The sequence below is a fragment of the Myxocyprinus asiaticus genome, chromosome 10 (genome assembly GCF_019703515.2).
Source record: "Myxocyprinus asiaticus isolate MX2 ecotype Aquarium Trade chromosome 10, UBuf_Myxa_2, whole genome shotgun sequence".
NCBI lineage: Eukaryota > Metazoa > Chordata > Actinopteri > Cypriniformes > Catostomidae > Myxocyprinus > Myxocyprinus asiaticus.
The window spans coordinates 1,638,621-1,665,079 of record NC_059353.1 but is presented as its reverse complement, the minus strand read 5'-3'; the positions used below and the strand labels follow the sequence as shown (position 1 = coordinate 1,665,079).

Sequence of the window (26,459 nt, the reverse complement as noted above, 5' to 3'; positions counted from 1 at the left end):
TTCCAGAGTTCGCTGGAACAGGGAACTGCTGTCAACAAAAAGCGCACGTTATCACCTTTGAAAAAGGGGAAAGGCGCAATGCAAGCGGTACACCCAACCGGCCGCCTGGTCTACCTACTGTTACCGCATAACACTCGGGTCGAAACCGTGTCTATGTGTAGGTTATAAAACCTCGCAAAGGTATTGGGTGTAGCCCAACCTGCAGCTCTGCATATGTCTGCAAGAGAGGCCCCCCTTGCCAGTGCCCAGAAGGATGCAACACCTCTAGTGGAGTGCGCCCGGACTCCCAAGGGGCACGGCAAGTCCTGAGACTGGTGTGCGAAGAAAATGGCATCCACAATCCGATGGGCTAATCTCTGCTTGGAGACAGCTTTCCCCTTCTGCTGTCCTCCAAAACAGACAAAGAGCTGCTTCGAGCATCTAAAGCTCTGTGTGCTGTCCAGATAGATGCGCCGAGTGCAAACTGAACACAGCAACGACAAGGCCGGGTCTTCCTCCTCTGAAGGGAGAGCTTGCAGGTTCACCACCTGGTCCTGAAAAGGAGTGGTGGGAACTTTGGACATGTAACCGGGCCGGGGTCTCAAGATCACGTGAGGGTGTGCTGGCCTGAATTCCAGGCATTCGCTGGTAACAGAGAGCGCCTGCAGATCCCCCACCCTCTTGATGGAAGTGAGCACCACCAGGAGGGCCATCTTCAGGGACAGAGTGCTGAGCTCGGCCTGCTCAAGGGCCTCATAGGACCACAGATAGATCCCAAGAGGGGATCAAGCGCGGTCTAGGAGGATTCAACCTCCTCGTGCCTTTGAGGAACCTGTTGATCAGGTCGCACTGTCGTGAGGGTCTCCCATCCAGTGTATCGTGGTGAGCTGCTATAGCAGCTACGTACACTTTCAGGGTAGAGGGAGAGAGCCGTCTCTCCAGTCCTCCTGAAGGAAAGACAGCACAGACCCGACAGCGCATCTCTGTGGGTCTTCCCTACGTGAAGAACACCAGTTAGTGAAAAGACGCCACTTCAAGGCATACAGCTGCCTCGTAGAGGGGGCCCTGGCCTGAGTGATCATGTCTGCTAGGTCTACAGTGTCCCGTCCAGGAGCCAGACATGGAGATTCCATGGAGAGGTCTGGCCGTGGGTGCTGGAGCATGCCCTGCCCCTGAGTGAGAAGGTCCTGCCTCAGGGGAATGCGCCAGGGAGGTGCTACTCTCAGGAGCATCAGATCCGAGAACCAAGTCCGGTTGGGCCAGTACGGCGCAACGAACAGGACTTGCTGCTCATCCTCCCTGACTTTGCACAGAGTCTGTGCAATGAGGCTCACAGGAGGAAAAGCATACTTGCCAGTGGCCCCAGAGACCAGCACACTTACATGTTTGCCGGCTGTCTCTTGATGGAGAACGAGGGAACGGGAAGTACTCGCATTCGCCTGATTGACCAGAAAGACTTCCAGCGCCTGGCCATTGCGAGTGCGCTGGCCCAGGAAATGAGGAAACTGCTCTTTTATTGACCATATGGGTGCCAAGGCCCAGAGGGCGCTTGGCGATGTTATACTCACCACACGCTGGCCCAGGGCATCTCTCCAGCCACATCATCGCCCCTGGGCCAGCGTGTGGTGAGTATAACATCGCCAAGTGCCCTCTGGACTGGTCAGGAGTAGTCGCCTCATCCCTGGGCGGGCCATTTCAGGACCGCCTCAAGCCCGTCTGGGGTTCTTGGGGGCCGGCTGACAGGCAGGTGGAGCCGACTTCCCATGGAAGGATCTTTTTCTCTGAGGCCGGCGTGCAGGCTCCGATTGTACAGGAACCAGGGCCGGCACCGCAGGGGAATGGCTCTGGTGAGAAGCAGACAGGGTGCGGGACCTTAGTGGCTGGGTCGCGCCATGGCAGGATGTGTTTAATTGCCTCGGTCTGCTTCCTCACCATCGAGAGCTGATGGGCAAAATCCTCGACGGTGTCACCAAAAAGCCCCCCTTGCAAAAAAAAAACAAAAAAAGAAACACAAAAACAATATCTACAGATAAACACATGCAGGAACACACACAAACAACATCCATAGATTAACACCTTTAGAAACACACACACACGCAAATAACATCTACAAATAACACCAGCAGAAATATAAACAACATCCACAGACATACACCTGCAGGAACACATACAAACGGCATCACCAGATAAACACCTGCAAAAATATACTCAAACAACATTCACAGATAAACACCTGCAGGAACATGCACACACAAAACTCACAGAAAAACACCTAAACACACAACATCCACAGATAAACACCAGCAGGAACACACACAAACAGCATCACCAGATAAAAACCTGCAGAAACATACTCAAACAACATCCACAGATAAACACCTGCAGGAACACACACAAACAATATCCACAGACAAACACCTGCAGAAACAAACACATACAACATCCACAGATTAATACCTACAGAAACACACACAAACAATATCCACAGATAAACAAATGCAGAAACAAACACAAACACCATCCACAGATTAACACCAACAGAAACACACACAAACAACATCTACAAATTAACACCAGCAGAAACACACACAAATAACATCCACAGATAAACCACCAGCAGAAACACACACAAAGAACATCCACAGATAAACACCTGCATAAACACAAACAACTGCCTCAGATAAACACCTGCAGAAACATACGTACCTAAATAAACACTTGTAAACGCACACAAACAACAGCCGAAACACACAATTATACCATCCACAGATAAACAGCATCCACAGATGTACAACTCTGTACAATTTGGACAAAAATGAGGAGAATGTGGTGTAACTTGTTGTGGTTGTAGTGTAACTGGTGATATATATTGGTTCTAAGTTTTTACATACAGTGTCCCCCAAAAGTTCATACAAATATATGCATGCCATTGCATTAGATAACAAAATATCAAAGCAAGTGCCATTTATATTACCACAAGCATTTCTACAAAGTCAATGCAAAAATGGCTCAGAAAAGTGTAGTTAGTTCTGAGAATCTCTGGCATCATTTGTTTGCAGATACCACTTGCTTATTGATTTTGTTATCTAAATTCTAAAGCAATGACATTCATACAGATGTTGTGTTCATAACTACAATGGAATTCTTAAATCCATATATTCTGGAATATTTTACAGATTAATATATTATATAACAGCATAGACGAGACAAGTATCAGATCCTCAGGTGTGCTCTGTCTAAAAGAAAAATATGGAAGTAAATTCATGACTAAAGTCTTTGAAGCATAAATGCATGTTTCAACATTCTCTAATAGAAAAAAAATAAAATACATTGAATTTACAGTGCTTGCACTTTGGGAGGCTGAAAATTAACATTGTTGTATTTTTAAGAATTGAATAATTAATTTGGAATCATTTCACAACTAATTTCATTATTAAAAATCCAACAATAAATATTCAACTTCCAAAGTTCATTTCCAAAATATACAGTTTATTTTTAAAATACCATCTAGATTTTTCAACAGGTAAAATTCAGCCCATTCTATTTCACTTAACAAAATTTGCTTCCTCAAATTTGGTGGTTCAAATTTGGTTGGAAATTCAACCTTCCACATCTGGGAACTGCAGGAAAAGCAGCAGAGTACCAATGCACAATTTCCATCTGATGCTATTCGTTCTCAACAGTAGAAGACCAGCATTGACTGCTGAAGACCAAAGCTACAGGTAGAGAGAACAGCCATGTGTGTTTTGATAGTTTGTTTTTCAAAATTGTTCATGGGTAGAAAATAGATACATATTTGATTTGCACATGTGGGTGGGCATGAAACGCACCTTTCCACTGATTGGTCAACCCACATCATCATCAGTTCCTCAATGCCGTTGGTGGATCATTTTTATTGCAACTACATATTATCTCTCTTATTAAGCAACCAGACTAAGGAACACCTGTGACACAACTGTTTTAGTCAGGGAAGGGTCTATAGACAGGGATTCGTGCCAACTTTCTTCTGCGTAGGCATAGGTTCTGCAACTTAGGAGTGCCAAAGAAATATTTGTTGTCTGTTTTAGAAATAGCCTATTGATGTCCCTCACATCTGCACACAAAATTACTTGTCCTACTTCTTAGACACACAGCCTGTTTTATTTAGCTGTCAGCTATCAAAATCTCAGTTTCACAGTTCACAGTTTATCAGAGAATAAGGAACGTTTAATAACTTGTATTGATATATTTGGATCATTGAAAAGCCATTGCCAGAAACAATGTTTTGGGTGTGCCAAGGAAAAACTGTGTTCAAGAACTGAAGCACAAAAATGTGACATTTTTTTGTAACTTTAACAACAATTGCCATTCACAAACGTAATCAATTTTAACGCTAAATTTATTTTCTATTTAGACCCACGTTACATTATAATGGATTTATTATTATTTATTTTTTTTATATATGCACATTAATTTATTCCCACTTATCCTATGTAAGGTCGTGAAGGTACTGGAGCCTATCCCAAGAACATATTTTTTTTATTTGTTTTATTTTTTTTTATTATCTAACCATAGAAAAGCTGAAAACTGAGCTTTGACTTCTACAAATGAAGATAGGCAGATATGTCTCTACTAGAAATTAATATACTGTTAGCCTAGATAAGATTATTTTAATTTTTATTAAATTTTTTATGTCTGTCAATTACATTTCTGATTTAAAAATCCTCAACTGTGTAGAAGTCCTTGGTTTTTTGGAATTATTTACTTCAGCACTGGACATTAATACGCAGATATTGATGTAGTTCAGGAAACACAAATAAATAAATAAATAAAACAAGGCTCAGTTTTCACAATGGTACAATGTTAAATAAAAAAATTACATGTTCTATCAAATCATTTTAATGGAATAATTCTATTTTACATATTAATTTAATAAACTGTGGTCACCCTACTTCATTATGCTTATGTCTACCTACACAGCAATCACGGTTCAGTGCCGGTTCTAGACACTGAGAGGCCCTAGGCAAAATTTATTTTGGAGGCACCCAAATGTTTTTTTGTTTTTGTTTTGTTTTTACATATTAGTATTATTTAATGTGGCATAACATACAAAAAAGTGGTAGCTCATTCAAATAATCACTTTAACAATCTGTTTAAAGCAGTACTCTTAACATTTTTTTTTTTTTTTTTTTTTTTTTTTTGCAAGCTTTGGCAAATCTAATCAAAAGTCAAGTAGTTTTCGACTATAGTTCTTCCACAGAGGTGCTCATTGTTGTAGCCTGGTAACTTCTGAACAACACTTTATCTCATAAAGTGGTAAAAAAAAACTGGGTTTCCCGATAACATAGAAACTTAAGCTTTAACGATCATCTTAACTAATGTCGCTCATTATTTTATGATAGAGTAACACCTGTTTCCCAAACCAGCATGTATATTGCTCATTATAAAGTAGAACTTAACTGCTTCGTTACGGGAGCTGTCCAGTCCAAAGGTGCTGATCACTTTGGCCAGTATGTCCAGGTGTTTGTCTTCTCAAAATGAAAATAAGGTGGAAATACTGATGGTGGGCCTCATGTGCTCTGATAGGAGACAAAGGCAGGCCTACACACAGTCATAAAGCCTGACTGAGGCCTGTAGGAGCACTCAAAGCAAAACAGCGCCAAAATCAAACAAAGGGAGTCCAAACAGACTACAAATCCCATCAAGCCTTGCTCACTTTACACCTAGGTGTTAAATTCTGAAGGATCGAACTCTCAACTCCTATTGGATGAACAACAGAATCTCAACCATTATGTCAACGAGGGTATAAAACCCCGGAGATTCCTCCTATGCCTGGCTTCCAGTGACAGCATTCGCCGCATCTAGTTGCAGCCCTGCTGCTCTCAGGTGTAGCCTCGCTGCCCAAGGAAGTAACGTACGTACCTGAACTTTGGCCATACAATCTCCATCTCGCTGGACGAGCTGAGATTCTCTGTGTTCCACCCAGCACGCTAATGGATCCGAAAGAGACTGCTGAGCAATCCGAGTCTCACCGTTTCACCTGCAGAAGTGAAGAAAGAAGATTTCTCTTCCTTCTTCAACCGAGTCGACTTCACTGATTTCTCCGCCAACCCGCTGAGAATCAGCCACCGTATCGTCTGCCGACATAGTGAGGAAATGGCCTCCCGTCATCACCCGAGCTTCGAGGAAACGAGACGGAGTCAAACGATGGACGAACACACATTCTACCCACGTGCTCATGCGACTCAAGTAAGGTTTACCTCTGGGCAGAGATAGATTATTATAGTGTGTTATTCTTGCATATCGAGGTTATTGCTTGCACAGTTTACAAACCGCTGAGTCCGATCATTGCTGCTAATAATACTCAAGGTATTACTGTAACATACTGTTACCATGAATGAGATTTGCTGTGTTGTCGTCCAACCATGTTGGGCTGTTTGTGCAAACTAACGGTTGCTGTCTCTCCCACAATCGCTAAACTGGCTTTGGTGCCATCACTTGTTCTCTCTCTATCGAACTAACCGCACACACACACGACCCCTCACAGACATACCTGCACACACATTTGGCAAACAGTTAACTTGGCGATAGAGCCCAGCTTTGTCCCTTAGTTATCGTACCAGTGGAGACACACGTTAAACGGGCAGATGCCATTGACCAGTCTCTCCGCCCACACCTGTGGCCACATTCTCTGGCTGGAAACCTCATGTGACGCACTCTCCACGAGAGCCATGTCAACCATTTTGTGCACTCCTTCTCTCCTTATACACACACACACACACAAACACACATTCACACACACACACACACACACACACCTCTCTACCCTCCTCTCATGTATTATAGGCTTATCTGTTACCATATCTAATCATGTTACTGTTTATTTTGTAGTTGGAAGTCGGAAGTTTATCGACTGCATTGTATTGATTATTAATTGATATTACCGCATCAATAAACTTTGTTATACTTTAAAGAGAAGTGTTTTGGTATTGTTCGGCATGAACCTGTGCCGAGGGCTGGAAGGGGATGTCAATGTTCGGATTCAAGCCTTCATTGTTTTCCTTTTGAATGTCGATATTTTCCGGACGTCGAATTTCCTAAGAGAACTATATTGTTCTGTATTCTATATTGAGACTGCTGTACTGTCTGGTTATTAGTCCCTGATTCCAGGGTGGTGCCCCTGCAATATTAATTCTTTATAATATTCTATTGATTTTGATAATTGATAGTTATCTTTAATGATTGTTGATTTGAAGGAATAATAAGCTAATATTGATTCTAATCAATTTTCTATTTTTTTTAAATTAATAATTATCTTTGATAATTATTAATTATTGCTAATAACCAAACCCACTCCTAAACAAATCCCCAACACTGACAAACATGGACGTTGTTTGTAACCTTGTCAAGGCACCAAAATGTATTACCTAACTATTACAGAATTTAATTAAAGGAATTAGGCATCATTTTGCATCATGCAATTTGTTACTGTCTTGTAAAAAGACTATAGGCGAGCCGATTTGAACCAGCCATTGGAGGAAGGAAGAAGAGGAGGAAGAAGAGAGAGAGGGAGTCTCTCATTGCACACTCTCACTCTAATCTCCTTTGTTAACCATATTATAATTATTTATTAAGGCATATTTATTTAATTTTTAAACTGCGTGGTCACATTCCTCACATGTCTTTTTAAATAACACTATGTAACACAATTTTTGTTCCAGGGTGGTAAGTGTTATTTCTTAATTGTTTATGCTTCAAAAGTATAGAAAATGGCTATTATTCCCCACAAACTTTGCTTTTGTGACCAGGACAGTGATATTTGAAATTTACCTATTTTCAATGAGAATATATTAATAATAATAATAATAATAATGCATTAAATAGATATATAAATGGATAAATAGATTAAATAAAATCAGAGAGAGCAGAAAAATGTCAATTACTTTTCTCATCATCTCCTCTTCCTTTCTGACTACCAATGGCACTCTCGCCCGCACCACGCATTGTGCAGCACCACATTTCTGTCACCGTTATCACCTCTAGGAGTAAAGAGCAGACCTCTCGATTGGTGTATGTCCCTAAAGCACAGGTTCCACATGTCTCCTTGTTTGGCGCGCCGCAATAACGTGAGTTAAATGTGAGTTATATTCAATTAATGTCATTGGCAGGACTATATGGCCTACACTGTGTTCATTGATCCTGGAAGCTTTCATCTCGACCCACAGAGCAATTTGTGAAAAATAAACATTACAAATGCATATATATGCACACCTGATGAACGAAGCATTGATTGTGTAAAAGAAATACACAATCGTTCTGCACAAAACTATTGCAAAACAAAATGTAATTATGTAGTTAATTAAGATGAATATATCTTTAAACATTTCCAGGGAGGTAAATTACAAATGTTTATAAAGTTATGCACAAATATAATGATGTTACTATGACGAGCAGCACTGGTCCACCCAATCACATCTGCCAGAATATACTAATAGTTTGCAAATATAAGTAAACTGCCTTTTGTCGCATGCAAAATAGCTCACATGATAATCATCATATTCCTGTTAGAAAATGTAGTTAGAATTTGTTGTATTATTTTTTTTTTTTTTTCAAAAAAGAAAATGTACAGGTGCATCTCAATAAATTAGAATGTCGTGGAAAAGTTCATTTATTTCAGTAATTCAACTCAAATTGTGAAACTCGTGTATTAAATAAATTCAATGCACACAGACTGAAGTAGTTTAAGTCTTTGGTTCTTTTAATTGTGATGATTTTGGCTCACATTTAACAAAAACCCACCAATTCACTATCTCAAAAAATTAGAATACATCATAAGACCAATAAAAAAAAAACATTTTTAGTGAATTGTTGGCCTTCTGGAAAGTACGTTCATTTACTGTATATGTACTCAATACTTGGTAGGGGCTCCTTTTGCTTTAATTACTGCCTCAATTCGGCGTGGCATGGAGGTGATCAGTTTACAAAAACAACATTTGATTTAGATTTTTATTCTAATCTAATGTTCTTTATGTTCATTAATGTCTTGTTGAATGTTTATTTTATTTTAATAAATATTGTTAGTTTTGTGTTACTAAATTACTATTACTGGCACCTTATTTGTTTGTTTTTCGCATTATTATTTTCTTTTACCATACAGTTTGGTATGGAAGCCCAGGTTTCTTTGACAGTGGCCTTCAGCTCATCTGCATTTTTTGGTCTATTGTTTCTCATTTTCCTCTTGACAATACCCCATAGATTCTCTATGGGGTTCAGGTCTGATGAGTTTGCTGGCCAGTCAAGCACACCAACACCATGGTCATTTAACCAACTTTTGGTGCTTTTGGCAGTGTGGACAGGTGCCAAATCCTGCTGGAAAATGAAATCAGCATCTTTAAAAAGCTGGTCAGCAGAAGGAAGCATGAAGTGCTCCAAAATTTCTTGGTAAATGGGTGCAGTGACTTTGCTTTTCAAAAAACACAATGGACCAACACCAGCAGATGACATTGCACCTCAAATCATCACAGACTGTGGAAACTTAACACTGGACTTCAAGCAACTTGGGCTATGAGCTTCTCCACCCTTCCTTCAGACTCTAGGACCTTGGTTTCCAAATGAAATACAAAACTTGCTCTCATCTGAAAAGAGGACTTTGGACCACTGGGCAACAGTCCAGTTCTTCTTCTCCTTAGCCCAGGTAAGACGCCTCTGATGTTGTCTGTGGTTCAGGAGTGGCTTAACAAGAGGAATAAGACAACTGTAGCCAAATTCCTTGACATGTCTGTGTGCGGTGGCTCTTGATGCCTTGACCCCAGCCTCAGTCCATTGCTTGTGAAGTTCACCCAAATCCTTGAATCGATTTTGCTTGACAATCATAAGGCTGCGGTTCTCTCGGTTGGTTGTGCATCTTTTTCTTCAACACTTTTTCCTTCCACTCAACTTTCTGTTAACATGCTTGGATACAGCACTCTGTGAACAGCCAGCTTCTTTGGCAATGAATGTTTGTGGCTTACCCTCCTTGTGAAGGGTGTCAATGATTGTCTTCTGGACAACTGTCAGATCAGCAGTCTTCCCCATGATTGTGTAGCCTAGTGAACCAAACTGAGAGACCATTTTGAAGGCTCAGGAAACCTTTGCAGGTGTTTTGAGTTGATTAGCTGATTGGCATGTCACCATATTCTAATTTTTTGAGATAGTGAATTGGTGGGTTTTTGTTAAATGTGAGCCAAAATCATCACAATTAAAAGAACCAAAGACTTAAACTACTTCAGTCTGTGTGCATTGAATTTATTTAATACACGAGTTTCACAATTTGAGCTGAGTTACTGAAATAAATGAACTTTTCCATGACATTCTAATTTATTGAGATGCACCTGTATATGGTTTTGGCGAATTGAAATGGGTCGTGTCGCGCTTTTCACCGAATCGGTTTGTTTTGTCTCTATCGAAGTCTCTATCGGCTCCTTAACATCCAACACACAAACAACAGCCACATATGAGCAGTAATAGGCTGACCGCATCCTCTTTTACCCAAGCCTGTCCTTTTTTTCAGACTTCTGGCCAATTGTCTGGCATAATCAATGTTGCTGTCTACACAGGAAGCGTCACTCCTTGTCTACACCAGGTACGTAATGCGCCGCAATGGCTTGAGGCTGTTTACACTGGACATGTCAAAGCGAACGTTCTAAAGGCCGTTACACACTAGCAAGCCTTTAGAACGTTCGCTTTTACAAGTATCTAGTTAATTTTCAATGAGAGGCACACGGAAAGCGGCAAATCGAGGGCGGTTTTGCTAGTGGCACAGAGGCGGCGTGCAAGCGGTGCTCGTGCACCAAATATCCTGCCGCTTTCACGTGCATGGCTCTTCGTGGCAGCCGCTGCGAGAGGTACAAATATTTTATCTTTATCTGAGCTGCTGCAGCAGTCATTGAAAGGCTTATTATTCATAGCCAATCATACAACAATTTACTGAGCTCATATCAGATTGCTGAAAACATGGAAGAAAAGATACGTCATTAAAATTCCCGAAATACATGATCTTTTGAAAATCTCATAAAGAGATATTATTTGAAAGCCAGGGCTTGGAAGCATATGAGTGCACAAGTAGATTTGCCAGGTTAAAATAAACTGCAAAATGAAACCTAATTTTAAAATGAACTGATTTCAATGGGTGACATGTCATCAATGCTAATCATAAACCATACCCAAAAATATTTCAGTTAATTCTAATGAAACTATAAACAACAAATACAAATAAATGCGGAAATCATCAGGTTTCCTCTTAGGCAAATCAAAGACAGACAAATCAACAATAAACACAAGTGCTGTTTTTATTTTATCATTTGTTTATCTCATGTTGTCATGATTCACTGTTGTTTTGCCTTGTGTTCCCTATCTGTCACTCACTCGACGTTGTGTCGATGTAGTGACACTAGGGGTCACTCTTGGGAGCCCGAAACATCTCTGGTCTTTGATAAAAGGCCAATGAAATTTGGTGAGTGGTATTTGCATGCCACTCCCCCGGACATACGGGTATAAAAGGAGCTGGTATGCAACCACTCATTCAGATTTTCTCTTCGGAGCCGAACGGTCATGCTCATTGAGCTGAATACTACTGTTCATTCATCTCTGCTGGATCTGATGGCGCATTTCAGCGGCTTCTCCCTCCTCTGCACTGGTGCACTGCAGAGAATGCCCCTGGGCACTTCGGCAGAAAAACAAGAGAGTATATTTTCTGAAAGAGCTTTTCCTCCTCTAAAAGAGTATATATTTCTCTAAAAGAGCGGCATACACGGAACGTCTTTTTAAAGACGCGTCTTTTTAAAGATGCCTTTCCGATTGTGTGTTATTCCTGGTTGCGGTCGTTATCTCTCAACTTCGGATGGTCATGATCGCTGTCTTTCGTGTCTGGGCGCGACCCACACGGAGGCAGCATTTGTGGATGGTTCATGTTCTCATTGCGAGAACATGACCATAGCAACGTTGGGGTCGCGGCTTGCTTTCGTAAGAAAATCTTCTACCCAGTCTTTGTGAGTTGTTGTGTTTTTCCTCTTGTTCCCGTACCAGTTCCCAGCATGGATGTAACGTTTGTTTTAGTTCTTAATTCTAACTAGTTCCAGTGTTTTCCATGTTATTTTGTACCTTACTTTATTTCTTTATTAAACTTCTAAAAGCCGCATCTAGATCCAGCTCTCGTGACTTCCTTCCAAACGTTACACATGTAACAATCGACTATGATTCAACTGACTTCTATAATTTAACTGACTATCTGCTGATTTGATTTAACTACTATATGAAGTGCAACAGTTAAAGAAACAAAGTTTAAAATCTGTGGTCAACTGCATCTTTAATTAAAGAGTGATGACAGGGCACTTCTCCTTGAGGTAAGGTAAAACGGATCCAAAACGACTTTGGATAACGAAATTTGTGTTTACTTACATTGGTTTTAATAAATACAAATATGTGTGTGTGTGTGTGTGTACATTGCCGCAATGGAATTCTTGTTCATTGTAAATATGGCAATTTCAGCCCCCTGAAACCGCGATTCGAGCACCACTTACACTGCAGAAAATGCATGTGTAATGAGGGAGCGAGAGCTTTATATCTCTTGACATTTCTCTTAATTTATGTACGTTGTTTTGCACTATTTTCTATGCATGCCATTTCTTTCTAAGCTGCCATTGCTTCTAAGCGTTTAAAACCGAAATAGAGAGCGCTCCCAGCCAAGTGCATTAATCATGAGAAATAAAGGCTGCGTGCTTTTCCGATAACTATGGGTCTTAGCTCTTGAGCGTTCTCTACATGCGAAGTTGCAAACATTCTTTCCTTTTTCTTGTGCATTTCCCAAACCTGCACTTAACATGAACTCGTCCGTTTTGAAGTGCTGAAATCTGATGGTATAGTGTCGCTCATTCATAAATTTGTGCATAACTTTATAAATACTTGTAATTTAGCTCATTAAGAAATGTTCAAAGTTATTTTTTTTAAATAATCAAACTAATTAACTACATAATTAAATATATAGTTTTGTAATTATTTTTGTGCTGAGGCTACGATCTACTGTTTTTATGCAGTCACTGCTTTGTTCATCAAATGTGCATTTGCTATGTTTCATTTATCATCTGTGGGTCGACCATCGAGGTGCAAGCTTCTAGGGTCTGTGAAGACTATATTAAAAGTATAAAGAGGCTAACGTGTTGGCAGGCCTATTTCATGTGCACAAAGGGGCAGTGGAAGCACTAACATAGGGTAAATGAACAAACATTAACTGATTAAGCAGAGATCTGATCATCAATGCAAAACAATGTGCGCGTGACAGCGCCTTTCAGTGTCAGATTGGAAGATGAGAGTTTGTAAAGAGAAGGAATGTGGGAAGACACGCAAAGACAATTTCCCTGTAGATACAGTATAACATTGACATCATTCCTTCTGAATTGAATACTATATCATGCGGCCACTTTGTACCAACTCGTGCACAAAGGTAGGCCTATTGTTTATTAATTTAGGCCTAATTCATTTTTCATTCATTCATTTAATAATTTTTTTTGTAATATATTATTTTATTTAATTTTCTCATTTTCTTGTTTCTGCTTTTTTATTTTCAAATAGAAAAACAAACTATGAAAACGTACATGGCTGTTCTCTCTACCTGTAGCTTTGGTCTTCAGCAGTCAACACCCAGTCGCATTGCACCATCTACAGGTGAGAACAAAAAGCATCAGATGGAGATTGTCCATCGGTACTCTGCTGCTTTTCCTACAGTTCCCAGATGTGGAAGGTTGAATTTCCAACTGAATTTGAATTAGTGAATTTGGTTAAGCGAAATAAAACGGGCTGAATTTTACTGGTCGAAAAATCTAGATCGTATTTTCAAATGAGCTGAATATTTTGGAAATTAACTTTGGAAGGTGAATATTTATTGTTGAATTTTTAATAATGAAATTAGTTGTGAAATGTTTCCAAATGAAATATTCAATGCTTAAAAATACAACTATGTTAAATTTCAGCCTCCCAAAATGCAAGCACTGTAAATTCAATGCATATAAATGCAAGCACTGATAAGACAGTGCATTTATTTTTGATTAGAACAATTCAACATGCTTTTATGCTTCAAAGACTTTAGTCATGAATTTACCTCCATAGAAAAAGCAATTCAATTGTTGAAAAAACTTTTCATCTTTAAAACATAACACTGTATCGCTCACCATTAAACACTAGAGGGAGCTTCAACATCACTTTTCCTCCAATACAACAAAAGCTCAATATCTGTGAAATTATCTTCCTCCCATTCATTCAATTGAATTTAGTCTAAAATGTTAAGAGTTTTATTTGTAATCATCTAAAAAATCATCAGTAACAAACCATTAATCCTCTGTTTCATTTAAAGGCATACGGTATAAATCTATCAGCACATACACACACACACACACACACAGAGAGAGAGAGAAAGAGAGAGAGCGAGAAAGCAAGAGAGGCTGATGTCCCAGAGGTGTTGGCGTCAGGAGCAGATACTGACAGCTGAAGCCTCAGGCGATTTTGTCTTTTTGCTGAGTGAAGACTTCTGCATTTATCGCTCAGTGTAGTGTTTTCTCTCCTGATATGTCCACCTTGATATTTTCTGTCTTCAGCAATTTGTGAGGACACGAGAGAACCAGTGAAGTTTGGTGTCACTGATGTCAAACCAGGCACAACACATCTTAACGTGTTTGTATTCTTGTAGCATAATGCTAGCGATGCAAAGGTCATAGGCTTGATTCCCAAGGAACACAACACACATTAGTCACTTTGGATTAAAGTGCTTTCCAAATGTATACATTTCAATAAAAGTTTAAATTTGCACAAGTGTGAATGAGATTTGAGCACCAAGGTGGAGGGGAGGATTTTTAGCAATTAACGGATTAAATCTCTCTGTTTCTAACACAAGCTATCATATGGCTTCAGAAGACTTGGAATATAGCACACAACTTGTAAGGATTAATTTTATGGTAATTTAAAGGTGCTTTTCTGTCATTCAGCTGATAGAACAAGTCACTATTTACTTTCATTATATGGGGAGCGGCCAGGACATTTTGCAGAATATCTAGGTGATTTTAACAAAAACCGGTCAAGAAAATGTCCTAGTCCTATTTTACTCCAAAATTTTAAAGAAACAAATAATAAATTCTATTTTGCATAAAGAAAATCAAGCTTATTTTTTGGGGGACCATTAAGATTTTTTACATTGTGACAATATTTCCATGACAGTTACATACATTTTACCCTCAATTCTCATTACCGCAAAGCAAAAAAAGATGGTCATTAAGATATTCTCACTACCGCAACATGATAAAAATGCTATATTATTTAAATTGTAAAATATGCATACATCATAGTAGTTCTCCTTTTGAACTGCCTTTAATTTTCTCTACTTTTAATTTAGAAAATCATAATTACAACATCATCTTCTTTCCCCTATTAATGTATTTGTTTTAAAGTAAAAAAAAAAAAAAAAATGGGAATGGTAAAAGTTAAAGTCAAATGTCCAGATGTGTTACGGTAATAAAAATCATCATTGAAAACAATGGGAAATGTAAAAGTAAAATATTCAGATGCATTACAGTAATGAGAATCATCATTGAAAACAATGTGAATGATAAAAGTGTCATGTTTATTCTGTTGGTTCATGTTTTTCATATCTTTTATTTTGAAAATCTAGTTCCTGTTCAAGTCATGTGGTGTCATGTCATGTGATTTCCTGTTCCCTCATGTGATCTTGTCATATGTTTCCCCTGTTCATGTGTCTTGTTTTCATTGGTTTATTGTCTAGTTATCTTGTTATCAGTTCTGTCTTTTCATTGGTTAACTTGTTTGTCTTGTTACCCTTGTCCATGTATTTAAGCCTCTTGTTTGCCATTGTCAGGTATTATGTGTTAATGTATCGTTGTTGGTTCCATGATCAAGTCAAGTCTAACCAAGTCATGTCAAGTATAGTTAAGTCAATTTTATGCTTTGTTCACGTTTAGAGTTAGGGTTTCTGGATATCATGATTTATAATAAACTGCACTTGGGTTCTACACTTCACTGTCGTCTTCGTCAGCCTGTCTTTGCCAGCAACGTTACAAAAAGTAAAACATTCGGATGTGTTACGGTTTTGGGAAACATAATTGAAAACAACGGGAATGGTGAAAGTAAAATGTTCGGATACATTATGATAATGAGAATCACCACTAAAAACAATTGGAACGGTAAAAGTAAAACGTCCAGATGTGTTATGGTAATGAGAATCATAATTGAAAACAATGGGAATGGTAAAATTAAAATATCCTTATTGGTTACGGTTATGAGAATAATCAATAAAATAATGGGAATGGTAAAAGTAAAACATCCAGATGAGTTACGTTATTGAGAATCATAATTGAAAACGATGGGAATGGTAAAAGTTAAATGTCAAGAAGCGTTACCGTAATGAGAATAACATTAAAAACAAAGGGAATGGTAAAGGTAAAACATTTGGATGCTTACGGTAATAATAAATAATCACTGAAAACAATGGTAATGTTAAAAGTATAACATTTGGATGCATTATGGTAATGAGAAATAATAATTGAAAACAATGGGAATTGTAAAAGTAAAACATCCAGATGCATTCCTGCAATGAAAATCATCATTAAAAACAATGGGAATGGTAAAAGTAAAATGTCCAGGCGTGTTTTGGTAATGAGAGTCATCATTGAAAATAATGAGAATGGTAACAGTAAAATATCCAGATGCATCATAGCAATGAGAATCATCATTAAAAACAATGGGAATGACAAAAGGAACAAGTTCGGGCACTTTACGGATATGAGAATCATCACTGAAAACAATGGGAATGGAAAAAGTAAAATGTCTAGATGCATTATGATAATGAGAATCACCACTGAAAACAATTGGTATAATAAAAGTAAAACATCCAGATGCGTTACGGTAATGTGAATCATTCTTAAAAACATCGGGAATGGTAAAAAGTAAAATGTCTAGACATGTTGCGGTAATGAGAGTCTTCACTGAACACAATGGGAATCGTAAAAGTAAAATGTCCTTATACATTACGGTAATGAGAATCATCACTGAAAACAATGGAAACCGTAAAAGTAAAACATCCGGACTTGTTACAGTAATGAGAATCACAATTGAGAATCATCATTAAAAACAATGGGAATGACAAAAGTAAAACAATAATGAAAATCACCATTGAAAACAATGGGTATAATAAAAGTAAAACATCTGGAGGCATTATGGTAATGAGAATCATCCTTAACAATGAAAGGAATGGTAAAAGTAAAATGTCTCGACATGTTGCGATGAGTCATCATTGAAAACAATTGATAATAGTAAAATATCTGGATACATTAAAGCACTGAGAATCATCATTAAAAACAATGGGGATTATAAAAGTAAATTGTCCGGATGCGTAACGGTAATGAGAAACATCACTGAAAACAATGGGACTGGTAGAAGTAAAATGTTATAAGGAGAATTAAGGGGATCAAATATGCTAAATTAAGTGTCCTGAAAATATTGTCAGAATGCAAAAAATCTAAATGGTCCTAAATGTAGGCTTTATTTTCTTTATGCAAAATATTATTTCATTATTGTATTTTTTAATTGATCTTCCTTCAGTTGAGCCCATAAATATATTCTATCCCAACAAACTCGGTCTCATAAGAACAGCCACACACACACACAAACACTCAGTCCCCACATCACAACACAGCACCATTGGGATGTCTTTCCAGGAATGATCCCTCTCTAATCCCCTCCCCTACATCACCACAGAGTTTCTCCTTAACACCACAATCTATTTCCCTCTTAAGTGAGCAAATAGAGGTTACGGTAAAGGCTAATCTCATTACTGTCCTTGCACAGGTTACTGAGGCTTTCTAAACCCACTATAGCATTACACTTTTCAGGTGTCCCTGAGGGTGAGATGCAGATGAGAAAAGCAGAGCAGTCATGAATACATGAGCAGCAGAGCAGAGCTGAGCCACAGACACTTAGTACAATGCTAGACATGAATAAAAGATGGAAGGAGTCTCGACAGATTTAAATATCTGTGTCGCTGATCTGTGAAAGTGTGAATAAATCCATAACTGCTGGCTGACTGGTGTGAAAAAGTGCATATCAGCAAATATGGGGGAGACAGATGGGAGAGGGGTTTTAGTAATGTTTTATGCTGACGTGACACAGGAGTGGCTGTAAAAGTTGAATGTGGATAAAATCTTGATTTTTTATGAAAGGAAAAGAGGCACTGCATATTTTGTAGAAAAACATACACTGATTAATGGTGAATTAACTGAATTGTGGAAAACACAATGAGTGCAACAAGGGTCCAAAATTAAGTTTTTGACAAATCACTGGTGATTAAATTGAGGAAATTTACCAGCCATACATTTTTATTTGATTTTAACAGATTTAAATTAGCACTGAGCCTGAAACACACAAAACTAAATAAATTTAATAAATGTATGTTCATCATAACATTGTAAACATACAATATTATTGATGAATTATTGGAAACCCAGAGATATGGGGCTCTCAGTGTGGCTCCATGCATAATTTTTTCAATTTAACCAATTTCAATGGTCGAAAACAAATATGGGTCACATGGTATGAGGCTAGTTTTTTTGTCCAACAAAACAAGTTAAAGGGGTCATGTCATGAGGAATCAAATTTTCCTTGATATTTTGACATATAAGAGGTCTTTCTATTATAAAATATACTGTAAATTTCAGAACTCAAAACTTAATCCCCAATGCAATAAAAGCATTTATTGAAACCAAGTTGCAAAAATGCCTCGTTCTCTACTTCTGCGACATCCCTATATCATTTGGGGGATTATTAATTCATGACCGCCTCTACAGCAGCAAAAAAAAAAAAAAAAACACACACACCATCAACACCTACTTTACATCATTGTAAACGATGGCCCCGCCCACTGGTGCTTCAGTTTGTAAACTGAGAGTGAAGGACAAACAAGGTCTACTGTGGCCTAACTATTCCTGAACACCAAAGGGCACCCATCTGGACTATTTTCAATTATTGTTGTATATAAACATGCACAGACCGACGTCTTTGACTGCTTGATACATACTGTATCTCAGGCTGCTTTTAAAAGAAACAGTGTCAAGTTACAACTCTGAAGAGGAGAATCCAATCTCTGTCATTCAACTGCTGCCTCTAGTTTGAGCACAAAAGTGTCATGGACGTGTTCTTTTGCCCATCTATATTATTTTTAATTGTTGGTGTATGAAGGCATGCACTGGATGGATGTCTTTGACCATTTATATGCGCTTCCGGTGATGTGCATTTCAGTGCAGGGGGATACTGGAAACTGGATGTGTGTGCGTAGTTTACACCACGCTTTGGACTATGTATGTGCATCATGTGGATGTGTCATCAGCGTATTCCAGCATGGATTGCTTGTGAACAGTCATAAAACGATTCAAGTTTTGCAAATGAACTGTTATTGAAGGATGGGGCAGTTGATAAAACACTTGGACCTGATGAAAAACAGTAAGTAAAAAATTCCATTCATTAATTTTTTTAAATGTCATGGCTGTTTTATGGTGCTAACATCCTGTTTACACCGGGTGCGTCCGTTGATGCGACACAACGGCTTGAGGCTGTCTACACCGAGCGTGTTGACACAAACTTTCTATCCTGTTTATTTTTGTTGTTGGCAGTAGTAGCACCAGCGCATGCAGCGCAAATATGACTGGCACATCTGTTTACTGTCGGCGCAACAGACGCTTCCATGGTAGACAGCATCATTGATTATAATTAATTCTATTGCTTTTGACGCAACGCGACTCTCGCATCCGGTGTAGATTGGGTATGAGTGTTAACAGTTGTGCTTGAGATGAACAGTTTAATATATTCAGATGCAATGTGTTGGATGTGTGTTATGTGTAACCCCTGAAATTTAGTTTTATAACATTGTGGAGATTGTTCATTCTCTTCATACTGAGTTTCAAAAATGGCTGAATTTGAGGGGGTTTACGATGTTAGCCAATCATAACAGTGGGCATTTACGTTAAAGTTTTAAGGAGGCATTATGCTTCGCTATATGCAACGCATAATTTAATTTCATTTAAACCGACATATCTCAGTTCAGGAGAGACTGTGCTATCAGTAAATGGTTAATTCGACGTATGGAGTCCAACAAAACTATATATGATAAGAAACCTAATTAAGTTTTTACATTGAAAGCTGTCTCTAAATTCATCTGATATGCCATTATTTACATTTGAGCAATTCATCACGAAATGGCACACCGTTAAACAATGACCACATTCGTGGACTGTATGCTCAGTTTCAGTTAAAATATCATATATTCAATGTGCATTATTACATTGAGAATCAATGGATGCATCTAAAAACTGGAAAATGTTGCTTTCAGAGGCTTTATATGGAGTTAGGATGAAAATAAGGTGCATTTCAAACTGTTCTCAGACCAGTGCAGACAGACAGAACAACCCTAACCCTAAGGGAGCAAGGGAGCATCCTATAGCTCTCACTCTCCTATAGTACATTCAATCCAAACTGGTAATCAGTACACAGATTCAGAATTTATAAAGCAAAATTTTATTTTAACATGGTTGGCAGTGATTGGATGATGCTGGCCAATACTTAGAATCAAAAATGTGTATGCTAATTTCTGATGTAATGTCTGTAACGTCTCAACAATGTCTCCAACACTCCTGGAAACATAAACAATTTAATAAAATAAATAAATAAAAAAATCAGACTTTCTATAGCTTAGTATCATTTTAAATTTCACAACTTACTGTAGTCTCACTGTCCACATATGTGGACATACATTTTTAGGAAAACTATTTGGTATATTATTATTATTGATTTATTTATTTGCATGTTTCTTAGGGGCTACTAGTTACAAATAAAAAAAAAGAAAAGAGGAATGGAAAATGCAAACAGCAGTCATGCAGGGATCTGAGGGGGTTAAAGTGCTATCAGGTAAATAACGGCTGCTAATCTGTGCTGGGACTAAAATGATATAAGCCACACTCATGTGGTCAATAAATTCATTAAGCAGTTTCTCTGAACCAGTGTTACTGATCCAGTGAACCAGTGCTTTAGGGATATAAAGGGAACATAAATGTAAAGTGTTACCATGATATAATTGTTTTAATACATTTTTAGTATTACTAAATAGTTTTCACTTTATATGGTACTAATTCTTTATGCTGCTAATTATAATATGTTTGTATAAAGCAACACCTAAGTGGGATCTTCATTAAAGTTTTTTTTTTTTTTAAGTTAATGGAATAGTTCACCCAAAACTAACAATTCTCTCATTTACATGTCGTCTCAAAGACGCATGAATTTTGGGAGTCATGTGAAGGCATGCGAGGATCGGACGTGTGAACGGTGAGCTCTGCGCACTTTGCTTGGTTTAATACCTTTTAATGACATAAACTGGTACACTCTGTTCCATAACTGTTCTAGGAGGACAATATGTCAAAGAATTCAAAATTCTCGGGCTCTGGAGACATTACATGACACTTATGTGCTCAGGCTGACACCCCTGAGAAGGCCGTGGACCAGAGAGTCAATTTGGTCGGAGAGTTGCGGGAATTTATGATGTTGAACATGTCGGTAATGCTGGAGAAGGTCGTTGCGGACTTGGAGGATCTTGCGGTGATACATCCATCGATCACTGCCATGGAGGCAAAAATTACTGATGTGGTCACAAGAGTGGGGGATGTCGAGAAATGGATCAATTATCTGGAGTCATCAGAGAGGGAATTATCTGCTAATCCACTAGCAACCAAGGTGGATTTGGAGCATGTCTGGGAGAAGTTGGAGGACATAAAAAAACCGTAGCCGGTGGAATAACGTCCGTATCGTTGGAGTTCCGGAGGGAGCGGAGGAACAGAATATGGTGGAATTCCTGGATGGGTTCTTTCCAAGTCTGCTCAACATAGCAGGCCATAAGATGGAAATCGAGCAAGCTCACAGGGTTCAGGCTTGGCGAACTGCTGAGGGAGACAAGCCCTGATCAATTCTGGCCAAATTTCTGAGATCATCCAATAAAGATCTTGTTACGTGAGGCGAGGAGTAAAGGAAGGCTTTCTTGGAAGAACCACAGCATTTTCTTGTTCCCAGACTTTGCGAACTCGACAAGAGAGAAATGTGATCGATTCAAGGAATGAAAGAAACTTTTACATCAACAGAAGATCGCTTTTGCACTGATATTCCCGGCCAAATTGAGAATAGATGCTAAGGATGGCCGTAAAACATTCACATGCCCACAGGAAGCAATCTCCTTCATAAAGTCAATGGAGTGAGTGGGTCGTGTTGTGGTGCTCACATTGCAGCCGGGTGGACCGGCTCACTGAACATTCGCTTGACTGTTTGAAGATTCTGCGCGCTCTTTTTGTGCCGGTTCCACTATCGGCTGGAGTTTATTTTGTGGAGTATTTCTTGCAAAGTCATTGGAGTAAGTAATTTGCTTGTACTCATGTTTCGGCTGAATGGACTGGCTCACTGAACATTGGTTTTACTGTCGGAAGTGCTATTTTTGTGCTGGTGCCGCCTATCGGCTGGAGTTTATTTTGAGTTGAGCAATCCAATGGCAAAGTTGTCGTAGAGGATCTCGTAGACGTGCATGGACAGTTTGAGTTTGGAGGGATGGATGCCATTTGGCGCTGTCGTGCATGGGGTTAATGCGCACATTTTTCTTTTTCTGTTTGTTTGGTTCTGAGGAATGTTCGGGGTTTGACTGTTGCACTAATGTTGGAATGTGGTCTTTAAAATCCTGTTTTTGACACACAATCTAGTTTTTCTTACATGTCAAAATGTCAAATGTTAATGAGTGGATTGTCTCTCTCCATGTGGAATGTGAATGGGTTGGGGCACCCCATAAAAAGAAGGAAGGTTATTTCTCTTCTGAAGTGTAAGAAATATGATAGTGTTTCTTCAAGAAATGCACCTTTCCCCACAGGAAGCTGAAAAATTTGGAAAGATATGGGGTGGGCATTTTTTTTTTTTATAGTGCTGGCTCGAGTAACAGCAGGGGAGTCATTACACTGATAAGTAAACATCTACAATTCAAATGTCTCAAACAGAGAAAAGATAAATTAGGAAGAGTCATTATTGTTTTAGCAGAAATTCAGGGACAAAGTCTTATTTTGGCCAATATTTATGCACCTAAAGTTGATGAACAGGGCTTTTTATAGATCCTGAAAAGATGTTGCAAGCCGCTGGCTGCAAGTCCCTCATTTCATCTGTTGTTGATTCCTCAATTGGAAAAATGTTAGTCTCAGGTCATGCCCTGGTTTACAGGTGTTGCCACATACGGAGAAAGAAAAATCTTATTGTTGGTGCTTTAATGTATCTCTTTTGCAAAATCCTGAATTCCAACAAATACTAAAGGCTGAAATCAATGTCTATATGGAGACCAACTGGTCCTCAGTATCCTCTGTGTGCGTGGCTTGGGAGGCACTTAAGGCGGTTCTTAGGGGCCGGATTATACAGTATGCCGTTTTCACCAAAAAATCCAAAGTACAAGAACACATGGAATTGGAAGGGAATATTAAAAGTGCCAAGGCAGAGCTGAAATGTCAAATGTCCTCTAATGGCCTCAGAGAATTGACCTGATTGAAATACAGATATAATACTATTTTGTCGTGGAAGTGGAGTTTTGGCTATTCAGGGCAAGACAGTCATATTTTAAGTCGGGGAACAAAGCAGGAAAACTTCTGGCTAGATATATAAAACAGAGAGAGTCTTCTACCATTCCCTCAGTGAAATCTGCTAGTGGTGAAATATTTACCTCAGTCACTGATATTAATAAGGGTTTTAAATAATTATATCTTGATATTTATAGTTCCACATCTTCGTCTACTGAAGAGGATATTAGAACCTTTGTGGAACCATTAGAACTTCCTAAACTGTCGGCTGAGCAAAAAATCTCTTCTCTTGATTCTGAGAGAACCATGGAGGAGCATGGTGAGGTAATTAAGGCCTTGCCTACAGACAAGGCTCCAGGGCCAGATGGCTTTGCCACTGAATTTAGATCTTATGCTACAGAACTGGCTCCACTTTTGCTAGAAGTTTATACGGAATCATTAAAGAATGGAAAGCTTCCGCCAACCATGACATAAGCCCGGATCAGACTGATTCTTAAAAAGGACAAAGATCCAAGAGAGTGTAAGAGTTACCATCCAATTTCCCTGATCCAGTTAGACGTTAAAATATTGTAAAACATTTTGGCTAACCGATTAAGTTATGACATCTGTTATACATGTAGATCAGGTGGAGTTTATTCGGGGCCATAGCTCTTCTGATAACATTAGGCGTTTCATCAATATCATGTGGTCAGTGGCGAATGATCACATGGGTTCGGGAATACTTTTATTGGATCGATTAAGTTACTTTATAGACACCCAGAAGTGGCGGTACAAACAAATGGATTAATTTCAGATTATATAAGCTTTTGCTTTATGCAGATAATACTTTATTATTCATCTTCTACCCCACTAGATATATGCCTTGCCTCCACAGAATTATTAATTCCTTTAAGTTCTCAGGATACAGAGTTAATTGGTCTAAATCCGAAGCTTTGGCTCTGACAGCGTACTGTCCGGTAACAGCTTTTCAGCCGGGTGCCTTCCAGTGGCCCAAACAGGGCATTAAGTATTTGGGAAATTTATTCCCAGCAAAATTGTGTGATTTAGTTCATTTTTACCATTTAATAAAAAGGTTTGAGCGATGTGGGCAGGTGGGCTTCATTACATTTATCTATGATTGGGAAGGTTAATGTTATTAAAATGAATTGTATTCCAAAATTCAACTACCTGCTACAGTCTCTCCCTACAGATGTCTCCCTCTCTTATTTCAAGCAATTTGATAGCATAGTGAAGTCCTTCATTTGGAATGGTACACGTCCCAGATTACTTTTCAGTAAGTTTTATAGGCCAATTGACAAAGGTGGGCTAGGCCTACCCAAGATTTTGTTTTATTATTATGCATTTGGTCTCAGACATTTGGTTCATTGGTCACTTCCACCTGAGAGAGCGCCTCCTTGGTTTTGTACTGAACAGGAAGTTCTTGCCCCTATCTTGCCATTGCAAAGTCTTTCTATCAAACTAATCAGAGAAGTTACACCCCGTTATGATGGACAAAAGTGTCCAGAGTGTTTAATTCAGACATTTATTTAAATGTAGCCTCGAGCATATTAATAAGTCCCCTTTCTGCTGGACAGAGTGGATTGAGAGAGAGGTTAATACGCTCAGTGACCTATATGAGAGTGGAGTGTTGAGATCTTTTAAAAATATGGTTCAACATTTTAGGATACAGGTCTCAGTTCTTTAGATATTTACAGCTGCGCCACCTGTTCTGTACTATTTTTGGGAGTAGTATACACCCCCCTAAAGCAGCAGACACTCTGGGAGTGGTCAATACTGCCTTTGGAAAAGGTCATCAGGCATCATTGTATTACTTGCTAATTCAGAGTCTGGGGGACGGAGCTTCGGCTTCTCTCAAGAGATTATGGGAGAAAGATCTAAACTTGGTATTGGAGGAGGGAGTGTGGACTAGGATTCTAAAAAACGTCAAGTCTACATCTAGAGATACAAGGGTGCGTCTTATGCAATTTAAGATTTTACATCGATTCTATTGGACCCCCTCTAGATTGTATAGGCTTGGTCTGAAAGACACACCCACTTGCTGGTGATGCCAATCAGAAGATGGGGACACAACCCATGTTTTTTGGTGGTGTGTTAAGATCCAAGAATTTTGGTTGAGGGTTCAGAGCTTTATGTGTGACGTATTGGACACTCAATTTTCATTTTGCCCCAGACTCTGTATTTTAGGAGATGAGGTGGTCATTAATATAGGGGATAAATACATAAAAAATTGGGTCCTAGCCAGTGTCATGATTGGCAGACAGATTGTTCTTAGAGGATGGAAGTCGGCTAGAGCACCCTCATTTTAAGGGTGGTGCACAGAGATGGGAAGGGTGGCAGCATTTGAGGAAATGTCATGTAGAAGGCTAGGCAAGTTAGATTCATTTAATAAAAAAATGGGGCAGCTACTTGGCCTTCTTGGAGGGCTCTTGGGGAGGGGCAGTGAAGAGAGAAGTGTAGTTTTAATGTGTGTTTTCCATTTACATTGAGCTTTTATTTTGCGGTTTCTGTCGTTTTTTTTGTTTGTTTTTTTTTCAGTAGTTTCTCACCTCCAGATAAGCAGTTTGCTCCATGGCCCAGTGTGATTATTAATCCCCCTAAAGCTGTGATTCAGTTAAATAAATACATAGTCTGTATGTGCTGCGCACTTCAGAGTGCTCTCTGTCTCTGTCATCTCACACACACAAGAGTGCGCATGACGATCATGATGAGCTGTTTTCAGTGTATGAGCGGCTCTACACATATATGTTGATGCGCGAATCACTTGCAGATTATTTATTTATTCAATTAAATTGGACACTTTTTTGTTTAATTATCACACTAGGACATATCAGA

At 38.9% G+C, this 26,459-nt stretch overlaps 1 protein-coding gene across 1 annotated transcript in view; it reads right to left on the bottom strand.

The window, feature by feature from the left end:
• Positions 1–26,459, bottom strand: part of LOC127446838 (polypeptide N-acetylgalactosaminyltransferase 13) — a 168,792-nt gene that overhangs the window by 47,942 nt on the left and 94,391 nt on the right. The window lies entirely within an intron of this gene.